Source organism: Elephantulus edwardii, unplaced genomic scaffold, assembly GCF_000299155.1.
Source record: "Elephantulus edwardii isolate Elephantulus edwardi_28Jun2011 unplaced genomic scaffold, EleEdw1.0 scaffold00140, whole genome shotgun sequence".
Classification (NCBI taxonomy): domain Eukaryota; kingdom Metazoa; phylum Chordata; class Mammalia; order Macroscelidea; family Macroscelididae; genus Elephantulus; species Elephantulus edwardii.
The window spans coordinates 1,574,703-1,591,870 of NW_006399890.1; the positions used below are offsets into that span (position 1 = coordinate 1,574,703).

Sequence of the window (17,168 nt, forward strand, 5' to 3'; positions counted from 1 at the left end):
AAATTTTAATCTGGTTAATAGCAGTAATAATTCCATTAAAAGTATACAAAGCGCATTCAATGCTTACGAGTGATGGAGTATAAAGATGTGAGGGAAGCCAGCCTGACCTGGAAGCATCTTCAGTTGATTCCTACAAAGGAAGCCCAGCTGGGCTGGGGGAAGTCCGGAAAACAAATGTGGACCATGAATGAGTTTGTTTTGCTTTGTTTTTAAAAGGGCCGCTCAGGAGGAAGCAGGGTGAGTGTGCATGCTCTCGGGGGACGGAGGCTGGCACTCAGGCGCTCTCTGGGTTGGTGGGGGACAGATTTTTATGCACAACCTGTTGGGGAAGCTCCGTCATCACAGCCTTGGCCAAGGTCTCCTTTGCTGCATTGCGGAACTCGCGAAAGGGCACAAACTGCTCCATACCACGGGTTGCCTCCTCTCTCCCGTGTGGGAGTGCAGCGTACGGGGTTGGGGGGGGTCCCCGTCCGGGAACTCCACGGCCGCAAAATCGCCATTGCCCACGCCTACAGTGATGATAGACGTGGGCAGTTTGGTAGCCTGCACCACAGTCTGCCTGTCTCCTCCGTGTCACTGATGACACCAATTCGTGATGATGGGGAGGATAAAGTGTTGCGTAGCTGTCTGCTTCTGCGTGGCCTGAACTGCAAACCGGGCCACATGGTTGATGATGGGGGAGAAATTGGTGGGCCTATAGAAGCGGATGTGCACCAGGCAGGCCTAGTATGTCTGGACAATGCCACCCACAACTAAGCAAGAGGGGTTGGTGGGGTTAAAGTTGATAGCAAAGTCATGGGAGACCATCCAGTCTGGAGGTAGCTGGGCCCCAAACCCTAGAGCTGTCATTGTCATAGTCCTGGATGATCTGTCCAACAGGTACTCCTTGATGCCCATGGAGTTGACAGAATGCGAACATGAAGGGCCAAGGGGGTTCCCATTGGAAGCTGTGACGTTTATCCCAACATGAACATGGGCTGGCAGCCTCCCAGGATGGAGTCCAGCAAAGAGTAAGCTCCGTTTATTTTGCAGGACCGCAGGATAATGACGCCTGAGTTTTTATAGTTCTTCTGCAACTGCTTCTTGGGGTTCATGCACTTAAACTCCAGCAGGATGCTGTCCCAAGCCTCATGCATCTGTGACACCATGGTCTGGAACTTGCCAATGAAGTCATGGCCCCCATCATTGTCATAATCCTAACACATGAGTTGGATGGCTTCTCTACATTCCCATCGCAGAGAGATACCAACTGCACAGTGAAGGGCAACGATGTACTTGGGCACTTCAGTCTTGTGGACCAGCATCCACTTGCCATCATCTCCTGGTTTATAAAACTCAAGAAACAGGTCTGTTTTCCCACAGAGGTCCTTCTTGTCCAGCTTCCTGCTGGCCAGACTCAATGTGATGACCAGGTTGTCTGACATCTCCTGAGCAGCCATCCTGATTAAGATCTTTCCTGCGGGCTTGTCGTTCAGTAGCAACAAAGGACGAGTCATCTTCCTGCTGGAAACCATAGTGCCCAGGTTGCAGGAGGATTGGCCCAGGAAGTCATGTTCCTGTAGCTGCATGCTGGACTTGTCCTGGTCAGAAAGGACACACTTGAGCTTCTGCACCTCTTCAAAGTGGTAGTCAAGGATAAGCTTCTGGGACAATGTAGGGTTGAGGTTGTTAACTGCCATTTCTGTCCTGTCCTACGCCATCCACCTCCCATCATTCTCCATAAAGAGGACACAGACAGGGTCAGATTTAGAGGTGACATCCTGGTCCAGCAGGTCTGGCCATTCACTGACAGTTCCACCTTGCAAATGGGATTTTGGGAGCCCACATGTCCTGCTCTTGGTGGAGTCTACAGGTGGCAGCCCACCTGGTATGTAGGCCTTGTGTGTTTGTATAGGGGAGTAATAGCAGCAATTTCAGGGAGTCCCTAGTCCCACAAACACCTTCACCTACATTAGGCAGTGGCTGCTCCCCACACCCCAGCTTGCCGGACATCCCAAGCATTTCCTCTACCTAGAACGGGGAGGCAGGAGCCCCTGGGGCATGCTGGACGGGTTCAGGGCACTGCCCACATGGCCTATGGCCTTTGTGTGTGTTCCTGGGCATGGTCAGTGCCCATCTCCCTGGTCAGACAGAAGGGCAATGCGGCAGCTTAGGCTCCTCCATCCAGCTGAGGAGGGGCAGCTGGAGAGGCTCAGCTCTGGGCTATATTCCTTCCCCCTATTGTTCCTATCTCTCCATATCCTCACCAACATTTATTACTTGCTGTCCCCTACTGTATCAGGAACCATCTATTGTGATCCTGAGCCGAACAGCTGATAGTGGCAGCCAGGCACTATCTAGTTCTTTTGGTCTTAGAGTAGATGAAGTCTTGATTTATGTAGACTACAGATTCCTACAGATTTGTTTCTTCTCTGAATCTTTGATTTCCTTCTTTCTCTTTCGGTTTAGATGATTACAGACCAAGAACTATATGGTTCCCTTGTCAACTTTTAAGACTCTAGAGTCTACTCATCAAACTAGGTTGTTGAACAGAGACTTTATTTTATACCAATTAACAGACATATTTCACAGGGGTTTGAATTTGGAAAAAAAAATGTAGTAAAGACTATTATTTTTTAAGCTAGCTGGCCTGGTACCAGGATGTGTAAGTATTGGCTGCTAACTGAAAGGTTAGTGGTTCAAACTCACCTGTAACTCCATGGGAGGAAAAAGCCGATGATCTAAATTTAAATATGATACCCTAAAAAAATTCAATGAGACAGTTACACTGTGTCATATAATGTCAACATGAATTGGAATTGACTCAATGGCAAACTCAAATAACCACACTCATGAAAGTATCCACTCTGTGCCATGTACTGTGCCAGGTCCAACACATTTATTACTAATCCTCATAGAAATACAATGAAATAATCTTATTTCCATTTTTGTTGTTGTTGTTGTTGTTATATGCCTGTGAGTTGCCTATGACCCATAACAGCAGTTCTGAATCCTGTCCTGCCCTAAGCCAGTCTCACTAATTCTGACACACCAACCTCCATTGCCCTAGTCACTGTCTCCATCCATATCATCCACAGTCTTCCTCTTTTGCGCTGTCCATCCACCCTTATAAGCATGATGTCCTTCTCCAAGGACCAGTCTCTCCTGGCCATGTGCCCAAAATACGTGAGACAGAGCTTCAAAATCTTAGCCTCCAAGAAGAAACTGGGTTCATTCTAAGACAGACCTAATTGTTTTCTTGGCAGTCCATGGTATGTTCAAGACTCTTCTCCAGCACCACAATTTGAAAGCATCGATTTTTCTTTTGTCATCCTTAGTCATTGTACAGTTCCCTGATGCATAGCAAGTAATTGCAAAGTTCATGTCCTGGATTAGGTGCACCTTAGTGTCTAGACTGACATTGTTGTTTTTCAGTACTCTGGAGAGGTCCCTGACAGCAGATTTCCCCAATGCAATTCATCTTTTCAGTTCCTGACTAAAGAGTGTTGATTGTGACGCTGAGCAAACTGCAATTGTTAACCACCTCTATCTCCTCTCCATACATCATGGTGCTGCCAATTGGTCCAGAGATAAGAATCTTTGTCTTCTTGATTTGAGCTTCAACCAATATTGAAAACTACAGTCCTTATTGACTTTCTGCAGTAAGTGCTTCAGGTTCTTTTCCGTTTTAGCAAGCAAGGTTGTGTCATCTACATACTGTAGGTTGTTGATGAGTCTTTCTCCAATCCTGATGCAAAATTCCTCCTCATAAATCCCAGCCTTCTGAATTATCTTCTCTGCATTTAGATTGAAAAGATAGAGAGATAGTAAATAAACTGAGGCAGAGTAATTGAGCAACTTTCTCAAGGGCACACAGATAACAGTTAACTAACATTAGAGCTCTGGTGGCAAGAAGCTGTGCCACAATCCAGAAGGCAAGCAATTCAAGTCCACCAGCTGCTCTGTGGAAGGATGGGCTCCCATGGGATTGACTGAAAACCAGCTGGAGGACCAGTGCTATTGGTTAGTTCCCACTCAACTGGTGCAAAATAACAACAAAAATATTAGATTAGGGTGGTCTGGCGGAGGATGGGTAATCTCTTCCCACGTGATTAATTGCTTCAGAAAACCCAAGGGCAGGTCGACTATGGATCCCTTCCCACTGGATGGTACACAGCAACAACAGTGTTAGATTTAAACCCAGGGATTCCTGATTCTACTATCTTTCTCTCATTGTCATTGAGTTGGAACCAACTCAAGCTGATCCTCCATTGGCTTTCTGGAGGACATTGCTATTGGATTTGAGCCATCAGCCACCTCCTCTGTGTTAGTGTACAACGCTGTAAGGACTACTCCACTGGAGCTCCCCAATTCTACTCTATCAGCTTGTATTCTCTTTGCAAGGTATTTAACTCTTTCATCTTTGTTATTTTTGGGAAATATGCGAAGCCTGTATCTTTCATCAGGATATTTAGCACAATGGAGCCATGGAAAAGATACTTTAGAGCATTTTTGCTTCTGATATTCAGTTAGACATATGCCTTCCTCTCACTTCATAATTCTTCCTCCAGTAACCTGAGTGTTGGAAAGAATAGGAACTAGAAATTATATGTTGTGATCCTTTCCCAGGGGAAAATATCATTCTGATTTTATAGGCCCAAAGCTCAGGTGTATTTGTGTAGAGTTTCTCCTTTTTGTATGTAGCGACTTCAACCCTTTTTGCATTTGGCACTTCCTAGGGGCTCTCCAGAGGCCTCTTACTTCCTAGACCTCCTCCTTCAAAGATACAGCCATCTTGTCAGGAAACAAAACAGACACAGAAAGTAAGCAATTAGAGAACAGAGAAGTGTCAAATTGTGTGGAACTACTGTCGAAAATTAAACACTACCGTCTAGAAGAGGAAATGCTTTCCTGGGGGAGAGGGTGGGTGTCTGGTGGAGGTAGAGGTGGTATTAATAGGCATATTTGGAGATGCATTGACTTTAAAGAGATGAGACTTTTTAAAGGTGCAGATGTGGAAATATCTGATAATCCAAAATCAGAGCCAGGGTGAGCAGTCCGAATGAGAGAAGAGGTTTCTAGGTCCTGTTGTTGTGTTCTCTAAGTCCTGTAAAGAAATTATATTAAGGATACAAGTATGAGTAAGTCACAGAGGGTTTAACTTAGAAGGAAACATGTTAAGGATCTAGGAATAGACACATTTAGAGGACAAAGAGGAGGAAAAACTGGGGATAGTCACGCTACTATCCAAAACTAAGGTTTATCTCCAAAGGTGTAGTTGATGGAGTGGTCTGTAACATCACCAGCAAGGGAGAAGCTGAACTAGGTGAAAATGGAATAAAGCAACTTGAGTTTTTTAGTGCAAGTGTTGAGGGTGAGGGTGGGGGGTTGATTTTGAATTAGTGACCTTAGTTCCTGGTAGGTAAAAGGGTTCAGCCCCTAAGAACTCTTATAACTTTATAATGTCTATTGTTATGTACCTTCGAGTCAGAATCAAATCATAGCTGACCCTCCAGTGGGTTTTCAGAGGCTGTAAATTGAACACAAGGAGATTGCCCATTTGCCCCCCTATCGAGCAGCTGGTGGGTTTGAACTGCATGCCTTTGGGTTGGTAGAGCAGCTCCTTACTACCTTAGCGGTATAGACACATCCTACTCAAGAGACTGAAAACCAAACTCCCTGCTTTCAAGTCAGAACTGACGCATAGCTGGCCCTGCAGTAGGTCAGCTATACATCACATGGGAGAAGATTGTCATCTTTCTTCTACAGAGCTTCCGGTGGATTTGAACCTCCAGAGAGGTGCCATCATTGGGTTAGCAGCACAATCCCCTTTGGACTGTGCCACCACAGCTCAAGAGATATACGAGTCTAAAATAATGAATCTGGATGAGTCTCAGGATGGACTGTAAATGAAATGAAGGTGTTTGCTTCATTTGAGTGCATTATCATTGTGTGAGAATTTCAGCATTTTTCAAATGCTTACAGGTAGTGTCTCAGACACAAAAGTGTCCTAGGCAAGAGGTGAGGTGCAAGGGAGGATAAGGGGTGCTGAAATATGATTGTCAAGAGTCAGAAGTTAGTCTTTCTCAATTAACAAGTGCAAAGTAAAGCAGTGGAAATGTGTAACCCTTAGCATAAATCATTATGTGGTTGCCAGCAACCTTGATTAAATTGTATGTATCATATCAGGCTACTAATGGCAAGGTTGGAAGGTCAGTAGCCTGAACCCCAATCTGAGGGAGAAAGATAGTAGCCTCTCCTTATCCCATTTACAGTCTTGGAAACTACACAGAGGGTCAACTCTGAGTTGGGATCCACTCAACAGTAGTGCTTTCAGGTGTGGATTTGTTTTAAAAATTTATTCTTTAAAGAGCTGAAATACTGAAAATGTGCAAGGAATAATTACAAACACAAACAAAAATATTTAAAAATCTATTAAAATTCTAATTCACCAAGAAAAAGTATATTTGAAAAATAAAAGGGTAAGACATGCTGGAGGTAAAGGATTTATCTAAAGCGAATGTTTTATCCAAAATAACAGTTTCTTAACTTACTCACCTTAGGAACAGAAGGAACAAGGACTATACATGGGCACACCTGTACACATACCTGTGAACATACACATGGCCTACTCACACCTGTGGGCCAGAAGTAACCCAGAAAGGCCGGGGTGCCTTTCAGAGTAACACAGCGCAGTGGGTTGAGGATTCAATTCATTCTTGCCCTCTTCCAACCCTGCTACATGCATCACCTTAATTGTAATCCTGACAAACATACCTCTTCGTGTGCCTGATCCCTTAACAAATATTTGCCAATATAATGAATAAGAGCTCCAAATTGAAATGATCCAGCCATTGAAATAAATACAAAGCAGCTGTCAGAAAGACTGCTATAAATTCCAAAGTGTGGTCAATCTTCAGGGCATATTCCCAAAGCCTTGGGGAAGAAATGCTTGGGAAGTGTAAATGTGAAACATTCACATTTTCAGGCACTTTCCTCTGTGACTGTCAGAGAAGCACATGAGCCAAATTGTAGATTTAACTAATTAAAACTTTGTCAATATCAGCAAAGGTCTGAAACGAGTGCTAGCTAATTAGGAGCTGGGCCTGTGCTATGAATCCACAGTACAAACAGGCTTGGGGGTTTCAAGTGGCTTTTGCACTGACTAGGAGCACGCAGTGGGCACCACGTAATTGCTCTGAAGATTCTTCTACCAGCAATAGCTCAAATGTACCTTACACAATTCTACCAGCAATAATATCAACTCTGCCATCTAACTTGCTTAATATCCCTGTTGATTTTATTTCTTTGTTTGGAAACTGTAACTGACTACTTGTCCTACTCCAAAATTGTTTAAGAATTTTGGTTTTAGTTCTCATGGCATAGTCCACAGGGAATCTATGCTGCTAATCTAAAGGCAATTCTTCTCTGGTGGTTTGAATCCACCAGCAGCTCCAAGGGAGAGAGAGAGAGACATTCTCCTCCCACATGATTTACAGCCTCAGAAGTCTGCTAGAACGCCAGCAGTGAGTTGGTTCCAACTTGATAGCAATGAGTTTTTTGAGTAAGTTCAAAAGCAGAAATTAGTAAGCACTTATTATGCTATCTGTTGTGCTGATAACTGGAAGATCAGTGGTTCTAATTAATCAGCTTCTTATGAAGATGAGAACTCTCTTCCCAGAAATATTTAAAGCCTTGGAAACCAGTGGAAGGGTGCTATGAGTCAGCATCAACTCTACAGATGTGGGTTTTGTAGGGTGCACTCCAGGTACAATATTTTTTATTACTTCCTAAGCATGTGAAATTTGGACAATGAATAAAGAAAACTGAAGAACTGATGTCTTTGAATTGTATTAGTGATGAGTCTTGAATATTCCATAGACCATCAAAAGAACAGTTAAAACTGTCACAGAAGAAGTGCAACCAAGGTAGTCCTTGGAAACAAAGGCAGTGAGACATTGTCTCACATACTTTGGTCATGTTGTCAAGACTTGCCAGTTTGAAGAATGACATCGTACTTGGAGAAGGAGAAGGTCAGTGAAGGAGAAAAAGACCCTCAACAAGATGGATTGCCACAGTGACTGAAAGAATGGGCTCGAGCAGGGTGGAGATTTGTGGGTGACACAAGACGAGGCAACGTTTCCATCTATTGTATGTAGGATCTCTATGAGCTGTGGTCAATGCAATGGCACCTCATAGCAACAAAAGAAAAAGATATGGGTTTTATCCAACTTACTTGGGGAGATAACACGTGCATGTATTTGTGTGTGTGTCACTTGGACAGAGACTCCGTTGAGTATGAGGTATTGTTGCCTGTAATCTCTATGCAAGTACATCTCCAGGCCCCAATCTTCTCAGGTACTGACAGGCAGGTTCTAACCAACATTTTGGCTCCCAGCTGACCACGGACTGTTTGCATCAGTCAGAGATCTTCACACAAAAGAATTAGTAGTGGGCACAGTTCAATGAAGAGCTAGACTTCTTGGTTCTAGTTCTAAATACAATAAAAATTCCCAAAGACATGGTTGGAATCCACCAGCTGTGCCTCAAGAGAAAGATGAGTAGTCCTCTCTGGTGTGATTTACAGCCTCTGAAAATCTGCTGGAGGGACAAATAGCTATGACTCCGCTCTAACTTGAGATATATAACAACGCCACCACCACCACTAAGCAGCTAATATTCATTCATGGAGGTTTAATCATGTGTGAATTAATTGTGTGTCTTACATGCAGTATACCTCAGGTAACTGTCAAAGCCGTCCTATGAAGCCAGTGTAGGAAGCAGAAGAGTCTCAAAGATATTAAGGAGCTGACGGCTAAATAGCAGAGCCAGAAGGTCAATCCAAGTTTCCTGGACTTCAAGACTCACACTCTTAGTGTTCAGGGTCCCTGGATTAAATAACCCCTCATTTGTCCCCTTCACTTCCCAGCCACTTGAGTTTTGGATGATAATCAGACATTTTCCTCAGTATGCAGCTTGTTCCTGATAGAAGGTAGTGTCGGGTTGAGAGTAGTTTAAAAGAGCCTCAAGATAGGCATGGTCTTACCACTCCTCTTTTCAAAGCGTCCCACGATATTAAGCATTGTATGATGTTTATCAGTGACTTTGGCGAGACAGCTTTTATAGGTGAACGGATGTCTGCACCTCGATGCAGCTGGGCTTCATTATGAGTGCTGAGAAGTACAGGACAATTTGGAAGCCAGGAGGAGAGAGAACACGGCAACCTAATTGGTCACTGCCATGAATCTATGCTCAGGGGACAGATAGCACGACCAGAGGTAATAGCTTACACACGTATTCTTGAGCTGTGCAATAGATGGAAAAGGGTCCCAGATGGATTGGGCAGGGGCTTAGTTCCGGGATTATGATGAGACAGTGGGTAATTATTGAGTGGCAGGGCCTCAACCCTGATTAGTATCTGCAAGCTTGTTCCCCTCCTTCAGAGGAAAGCATTGATAAAGATAAACCATGCTGCTCCATGTCCTTCATGCAGCACAAAACAACACATTTCAATCTAATAGGATCAGGTCTCCACTTTGATCACAATCTGTTACCTAGATGTCTTTGCAAATTAATCAGCCCTGCTTGTTTAGCTCCAGTTTGTGCTGCTAAATTAATAAATGTACTAGGAGCAACAGAACACATAATTAAATTCTTCAGTTTAATCTCCACATAATAATTTTGACCTTAGTCCGTAGGTCCTCCATTCTAGCCAGTAGAGTGCAGCCTTCCCCGGGGTGGTTCCCACTAACATCCCACCCTCTGGGATGACACCAGAGCTCTGCAAATCAGAGAAACAGGCACAAAAAGAGGCGAAAAACAAACCCAAAAAGGTGTCCCAGACGCGTAGGGAGAGAAGGCAGGTGACCTAATTAGTTGGAAACCTTGTCTGCCTTTAAAACAGAAGTAAACTTTTGGCAGGAGACCAAATTGTGTGTGTGTGTGTGTGTGTGTGTGTGTGTGTGTGTGTGTGTGTGTGTGTTGGTTTTTTTCTATAAACAAAGGATGTATGCTGCTCACTTCAATGTCCTAGGAGATTGGAAAGCAATATCCACCAAGAAGCAGGGAGGAGTTTGGAGAAAAAAAATCGTGTGGGCTCTCTCCAAATGGTGTGATGTCATGGATTTAGTTTATTTGAAGGTCATCAAATTGATAACCTGACATGTTTGCTTTGTAACACAGAGCCCCAAAGGAAGCTCCTTGACCACTTTGGACCTAATTTTCACAGGGAGTTGGGAGTCTTTAAGTCAGCATGGCTTCCATCCGTATTAAGAATGGCTCAAACAGGATGTTTAGTGTCATTCTTTTTGAAGACTTGTTTGCCTTTTTAAAAGCTGCCTGCTTTTTCATTAGCAGAACATGCGTGTCGAAAGCGACTAGCTACTCAGCCAAGGTGGACGCGTTGCGTTAGATTCAGATCCCGGGTCTTGGATGGCTCCTCTGAAAGTTGTTCTCACTGGTTACACGCTGGCACTGTTTGCTTGATTTTGAGGAGCTGCGGATCTCAAAGCAGATAACATTAGCTGGAAGGATACTGAGCTGGGGACCCACACACGTCAGTCCGCTCCTGGACGCATCTACCACCCACTAACGAATGACCTGGGCAGGGCACTTAACCTCTGTGGGTTTCAGTTTTCTCATCTGAGAAATAAGGGGGTTGGACTTTGTAATCTCCAAGAGGCAAAAATTCTGTGTGTCTGTGATTCCACTCACACCAAGTCAAGTGGGAATTAAGGCAATTATGGGAATAATGCCGACCAAAGGGACACTTTCCCCACCTCCCCTTCTTGCTCCATGATTGGGGTATTTCAGACAAAACTGGTTGTTGAGTTTAGGTTTTAACCTGAATTACATAGATAATTGCCTCAGTTCTGCCGCTTAATTGTGTGTCTGTCAGCATAGGCTTGATGTTTCCACCAGATAACCAATGATTATAGTATTTGGTTAAATATTCAGCAGTGTGGAATTCTCATTCAACACTACTAGGAATCAGAGGGAAGAATGTGTGTGTGCGCGTGCGTGTGTGTGGCTGGGGTGGGGGTAGTTGAGGGATTATGTATAATTTGAGAGCGACTAATATTTGAGTTGCCAATGTTTTACCTAGACTGAATTGATTTCATTTTTAAAAAAATAAGTTGGTCTTGTCACAAAAGATTTCTTACATAAATAAAACATGAGGAATGCAGCTGTGCAGTAAGATGTTAAAATACAGATGGTTCCTGGAAAAAAAAAATAAAAAAAGAAAGGGAGGTTTAAATGAAAGGTTTTAACCTGAAATTAATTTGAGTATTCTTTACTTAAATCCTTTGGCACACATATATGTAAATACATCATCTACTTTTATAAGAATGATTCTATTTTAGCTCTCTAAATTATAGATGAGAAATATCAAGGGGGAGGCAGGGCTAGCTGATCCATCTTTTGGTCTTCATCTGAAAAGGCTGAGGGATTAAAAAAAAAATTAACCTCATTTTTGTAATAAAATAACCTATAGGTACTTATGTGAAAATAGTTCCCGTAAATGTTTCCTAAAAGCATCATCAATATCATTTAATATGTGGAATTCCCTGAGGAAAATCTATTAAAGTGTCCGTATGTCACCGTGTGAATAACAAATGAATTAATTATGACTGGTGCAATTACAAGGAATAGTTAATGAAGCCATAATGACCAGACTCTTGTGGTTAATTTTCAAAGCACAGTGAGAGGGAAATGTGGCAAAAGGTCCCCAAAGAAAACAATAAGCTTGTGTACTCACCTTGGAGGCAGTGTCTTTGAGTGCACCATAAGATGAACTTGTGTAGAATACTTACTATTCAAATCATCTTCTTACTTGGGTTTATAATCAGCTTGCTGTAGGTTCAGATGTCCAAATACCAACAACTCCATCAAACCAGTAGCACCAGTTACTCTGTTCCTGGTGACCAGAGCTCCCAGAGACCTGCATTTCTTCTTCTTCTTTTTTTTTTTATATAAATATGGGGTTTTATTATGTATTACATTGTTGTTGTTATTGTTATGTATGGAGTCAGAACTGACCAGCAGTTGACCCTCCAGTGGGTTTTCAGAGGTAGTTACTGCCCATTCTTTTCTCTCAGAGCAGCTGGTGGATTTGAACAACATGCTTTTCGGGTTGCAGAGCAGTTTCTTACCATCAGTCCACCAGAGTATCCTAAAGACCTGCGTTCTTATGTTAAGCACATGTTAAGAGAAAAAGAAGTCCTTAGGTGGTGCAGTGGTTAAGCACTTAGCTCGTAGCTGGATAGCTGAAGGTTCACGTTCCACCCATAGGTATCTCTGAATAAAGGTCTGACGATCTATTTCTGAGTCATCAGTTCTGCCTCATGGAACACAGAGGTTGCCATGGTTCGGATCAACCCAATAGCAAACAGTAACAGCAAAGAGGAGAAGATGGTGGTAATCCAACCTTCCGATGGTAATATGGCTTTTCATTAATTTATATTTTACCTTTTCTAAAAACAATTTGGGTCAATTTACACAAATACAATGAGTTAAGTAAGATAAGCTTAAAAATAAAAGATGAGGAAGATAAAGTGCAGAAGGCTGGGAAGGTGAGGTGGAGTAAGGATGGAGGTGACCGAGTGGATACAGGGACCTCTTGGTGCTCAGTTTGTTTCCTTGTTTTGTAAATAAAGGGGTTGAATTAGATAATCTTGACCAACATTCTGGATGTCTGCGATTCATTTAAGAACTCCTAATAGTATAGGACAGCGCAGGAGGGGAAGACCCTCTATGAAGTGGAGGGTCAGCTATGGGTGAGTTCTAACCTGATAATACTCAACAACAACAACAATCACAGTGGTATGGTGGTAAAATGATTGACTTCTAACTTCAAAGTAGTCCTCTCCAAGCCCCCAGTGGTTCTGAGGGAGAAAGGTCTGACAGTTGGCTCCCATAAACATTTATAATCTCGGAAACCCTGTGGGATAATTCTGCTCTGTCCTACAGGCTCCTAAGAGTCAGAATAAATTCCGTAGCAGTGAGTGATTAATTGCTACTTCTGACCATGCATTTTCTGGAGACTGGATTGAAGAAAGAGAAGGGGGGAAATTGGGCTCTTGCAATTAAGGGAGCTCTGGTGGGGAAGTCTTTAGGAAGATGTGCTGCTAACCTAAAGCCCTGCTTTCCTGGTGGTTCAAACCCACCAGCGGCTCACTGGGAGAAAGACAGGTAATCTCCTCACATGGGATTTACAGCCTCTGAAAAACCACTGGATGGTTAGCCATGAGTTGGTTCTGACTTAATGACAAGTTAGTATTTTGTTTTCTTTTTTAGTATATGATTAAGGGACAAACCCACACCAATAACTTAGGATAAATATAATCACTCCTAATGCTGATATCATGAGAAAAGGATGGGCAATCTCCTCCCATGAGATTGACTGCCTCTGAAAACCTGCTGGAGGGTCAGTGATGAGTCAGTTCTGACTCTACAGTGCACAACAACAACGCTAATATCAGACAGTGAATATAGTACCATGATAAAATTATTAGTATGTGTAAACTAGTGCCAAACTCTTTACATAGAAATCTACCTTCTTACAAAAAATCCAAAACAACAATAAAAAAAACCCCAAACCACAATTATATCAATACACACACACACACACACACACACACACACACACACACACACACACATCAAACTGTTAAAGAGATATATGGCTTTGGAGATACAGAAACAAAACCAAGTTGTCATGTTATTACTAATTATGATGCCTATTTGTTAGGGTTTTGTTTGTTTTAAATTTTATATTTGTTTGCTTACAAAGTTCATATACATTGTGTTTCACACTATTCTTTATTCACATTGTATTTCATACAATCATTCCCATGCATTATGCTTCAGAAAGGTAATCACCATTGGACCCTGCACATCATTACTCTGTCTATTCAGTCCTCTCCATATCCTTCGCGTTTCCTTCACCTCCCTCCCTCTACCAACCAAACTATGCAATCCTGTGATAAAAAAAAAATTAAGCCAGGGAATTCTAAGTTCTTACAAAATAAGAAGACTTCTGGCTAGAGGCTTGGGTGCTCAATCCACACCCCTCCTCCAACTCCTCCTTCTGAGGCCATACTTGCTGATAGGAGGGAGATTAGAGGCCAGTCAAGGAGTAAGGGAAGGTTATGATAGCAAGTTCTCCACTCAGAAATCCAGAGGATCATATTCTAATGCCCTTCCCCTTACCTCCATGAATGTATTTATTCACCTTTGTGATTGGAAATTACCTGATACCTGTCAAAATAACAGCTGGCATGATCCAAAATACACAGAAGACTGAGTACTTGCTACCTTAGGGTATTTTGATAATGGTTTAGCTAGAAAACCTCCATTCACACCTTTTTTCAAGGTTAAAACTATGGAAGGTCTGTCCTCACTATCCATCTCGGATTGGCCCACTGTCTTTGAGTATCAAGCACATTCCAACAAGCAGGATGCTGTGGATATTACAATGAACCCATTACACACCTATCCTTTATAGTAGAGGTACTAAGCACATAAACAATTTATTTATTATAAACAATTTAATTATTTACAAATTCATGTGCTATCGACAATATCCTATATGTCAGTATGTTGTACACAACTTGAATGTTGCTGTGATGCTGGAAACCATGCCACCGAAATTTTCAAATACCAGCACGGTTACTCATGAACCTGACCATGAATAGGTTTTGGTGGAGCTTCAGTGGACATTAAGAAAAGGAATGACCATCTACTTCTTAAATAACAAGCTCTTGCTTTGTTTTTATTCATGAAGAGAGTAAGAACATTGTTTGGTCTAATGCTGGCAGATGTGCTCTTCAGGCCCACAGAATACCGCTGGGGGAGAGCTGCCTCTTCATAGTAAAGTGTATCTTAATTGGCTAGAGTAAAGCCTTCACCCAGTGAAGGACCTTCATTTGCAGTTGTGACCAAACTCACAAGGAGGAGAAACAGCTGTAGACATACAAGAATAATTAGAACATAGAATGTATGAAGTATAAGTCAAGGAGAATTGGAAGTAGACAAAAATGAACTAGAATGCATAGAGGTTGACGTCCTAGGCATACAATGGATTGGTATTGGATGTATACCAAGAATGACAAAATGAAGAGGAATGGTGTCACAGTCATCATCAAAACTGAACATTTCAAGATGTATCATGAAATGCAATGCTGTCAGTGGTAGGAAATTATCCATACAGATGTGAGGAAGAGTTGTTAATATAAGTGTTATTCAGATATACTCACCAACCACTAGAGTCAAACACGAGAATTGAGAATTTCTACTGACTTGATAACAAAGAGATTTTTTTTAGTGGACTTGATGAACAGAACAATAGTATAATGAAATAATGACAGTAATACTAATAATACTAGTTGTTGTGCTGCCAGTCCAGGGATGGGTAATTCAAGTCCACCAACGGTGCCACAGGAGAAAGATAGGCAATCTCCTCTTGTGCAATTTACAGCCTCTAAAATCCCACTGAAGGGTCAGCTATGAGTAAGTTCTATCTCAAGAGAACACAACAACAACAGCAATTCTACATAATCCTCAGGTCTCTCCAAGTGCCCAGAGGGGACCTACACACAGGAAGCTACTCGGAAGGTTTACAGCTTCTCCCACTTCCAACCCAAATGCATCTCTTCTCCTTGATGTCTCTGTTAGCCTTCTCTCCTCAAAAGCAGAGGAAGCCCCTCAGTGAGGATTTAAACAGTGACTGCAACAAGGGATGAGTTAAGCACATTGAAAATTGTAAGGACAGCATAGGATTGGGTAGGTTTGTTACTCTACAACACATAATCAACCTCTAAACAACCTCTAAAGTCTTTACACTTTCCTTTCTGACTTTGAAACACTCAGTCTTTATCACTGCAACTAGCTTATGATTTAAGAGTTGGATTCAGGCAAAACCTTCAGACTCTTTCTATTTTTGGATCTACTAAAATCTTTGAGGACAAGAAAAATAAAGTTATAGCCAACTGTAGAAAGGGAGGAAAATGAAGGTACATTTCCAATTGATCATCTTGACACACAATGAATGTATCATTGTTTCAGAGCAATCTCATATTTACTTTTTAATCCAATGTCATAACTAAATATTAAAGAGTATAACAAGATACAGTGCATATTGTTGTTTTCCTGAGAAGTTTTCTTCCTAAAACCGTCAAAAGTAGAAACACTTCAAATTCCAGTTTCTTTTACATGTTTTCTGACCATTGCCAACATTTGAAATCCTACAAATATCAGAAATATAGTAAGTGGTTCATGCAAATATTCATGACAACACTCTTCTTCAGATATCATTCTGCTGAATATTTTACTTCATTTAAGGAAATTGAAAATATACTGATCCACAAATTGGCTATGTGAAGGTTATGGAGGACACATCAGTTGATCTGAGGAGAGGAACCTAAAAAACATTTCTTGCTGTTGAGATGGAACCAACTCATAGCTAACTCTCCTGCAGTTTTTGGAGGCTTTAAATTGCATGGGAGATTACCCGTCTTTCTCCAGAGGAGTCACTGGTGGATTGGAACTACCCGAGAGGTGTCACCTTTGGATTAGCAATCCAGTTTCCTATAGACAATGCCACCAGAACTTTCTGAGGAAAGGAAAGAAGGGTACTTTCTAGAAGTACTATATGATTTTGGAGGCAGCTCTTGGCAAAATCCAGGGTGGAAATAATTTTCATTATATGAAGGGAGATCTGAGATCCCTATTTCCTAGGACCTCAGAGAAATCCCATCTGTTCATCTGATCTAGTTTCATTTTTTTGAAAAAAGGTGACAATATGTTTACATCATGTCATAGAAAAGAGCATGGAAAAAAAGAGAGTCTAATATAAGATATAATGTGAAAGGTACTAGATGAATTTGAATACTCTGTGAAAGAATAAATGTGTTCAATTTACTTTTGTTCATTTTTTTCTTATACAATATTTGTCCGTTTGTGACACACTCATTTCACTCAACATAATGTCCTCTAGATTCATCCCTAAGTGATATTGTGAGGTCCCTATTTGTAGTATTTGCCGCCTGGGTCTGGTGGTGTCATTCATGAAGGGTCACACGACTATCCCAAAGACTGAGCTTCACTAGTGAATATATAGCTTCAAATATACGACCTCTCAGGAGAAAGAAGAACAATCTCCTCCCATGTTATTTACCGCCTTGGAAGCC

General features: G+C 41.9%; 1 pseudogene; it reads right to left on the reverse strand.

Moving 5' to 3' along the window:
- Positions 1–274: 274 nt before the first annotated feature.
- On the reverse strand, positions 275–2,700 carry LOC102858387 (annotated as a pseudogene).
- Positions 2,701–17,168: the final 14,468 nt, after the last annotated feature.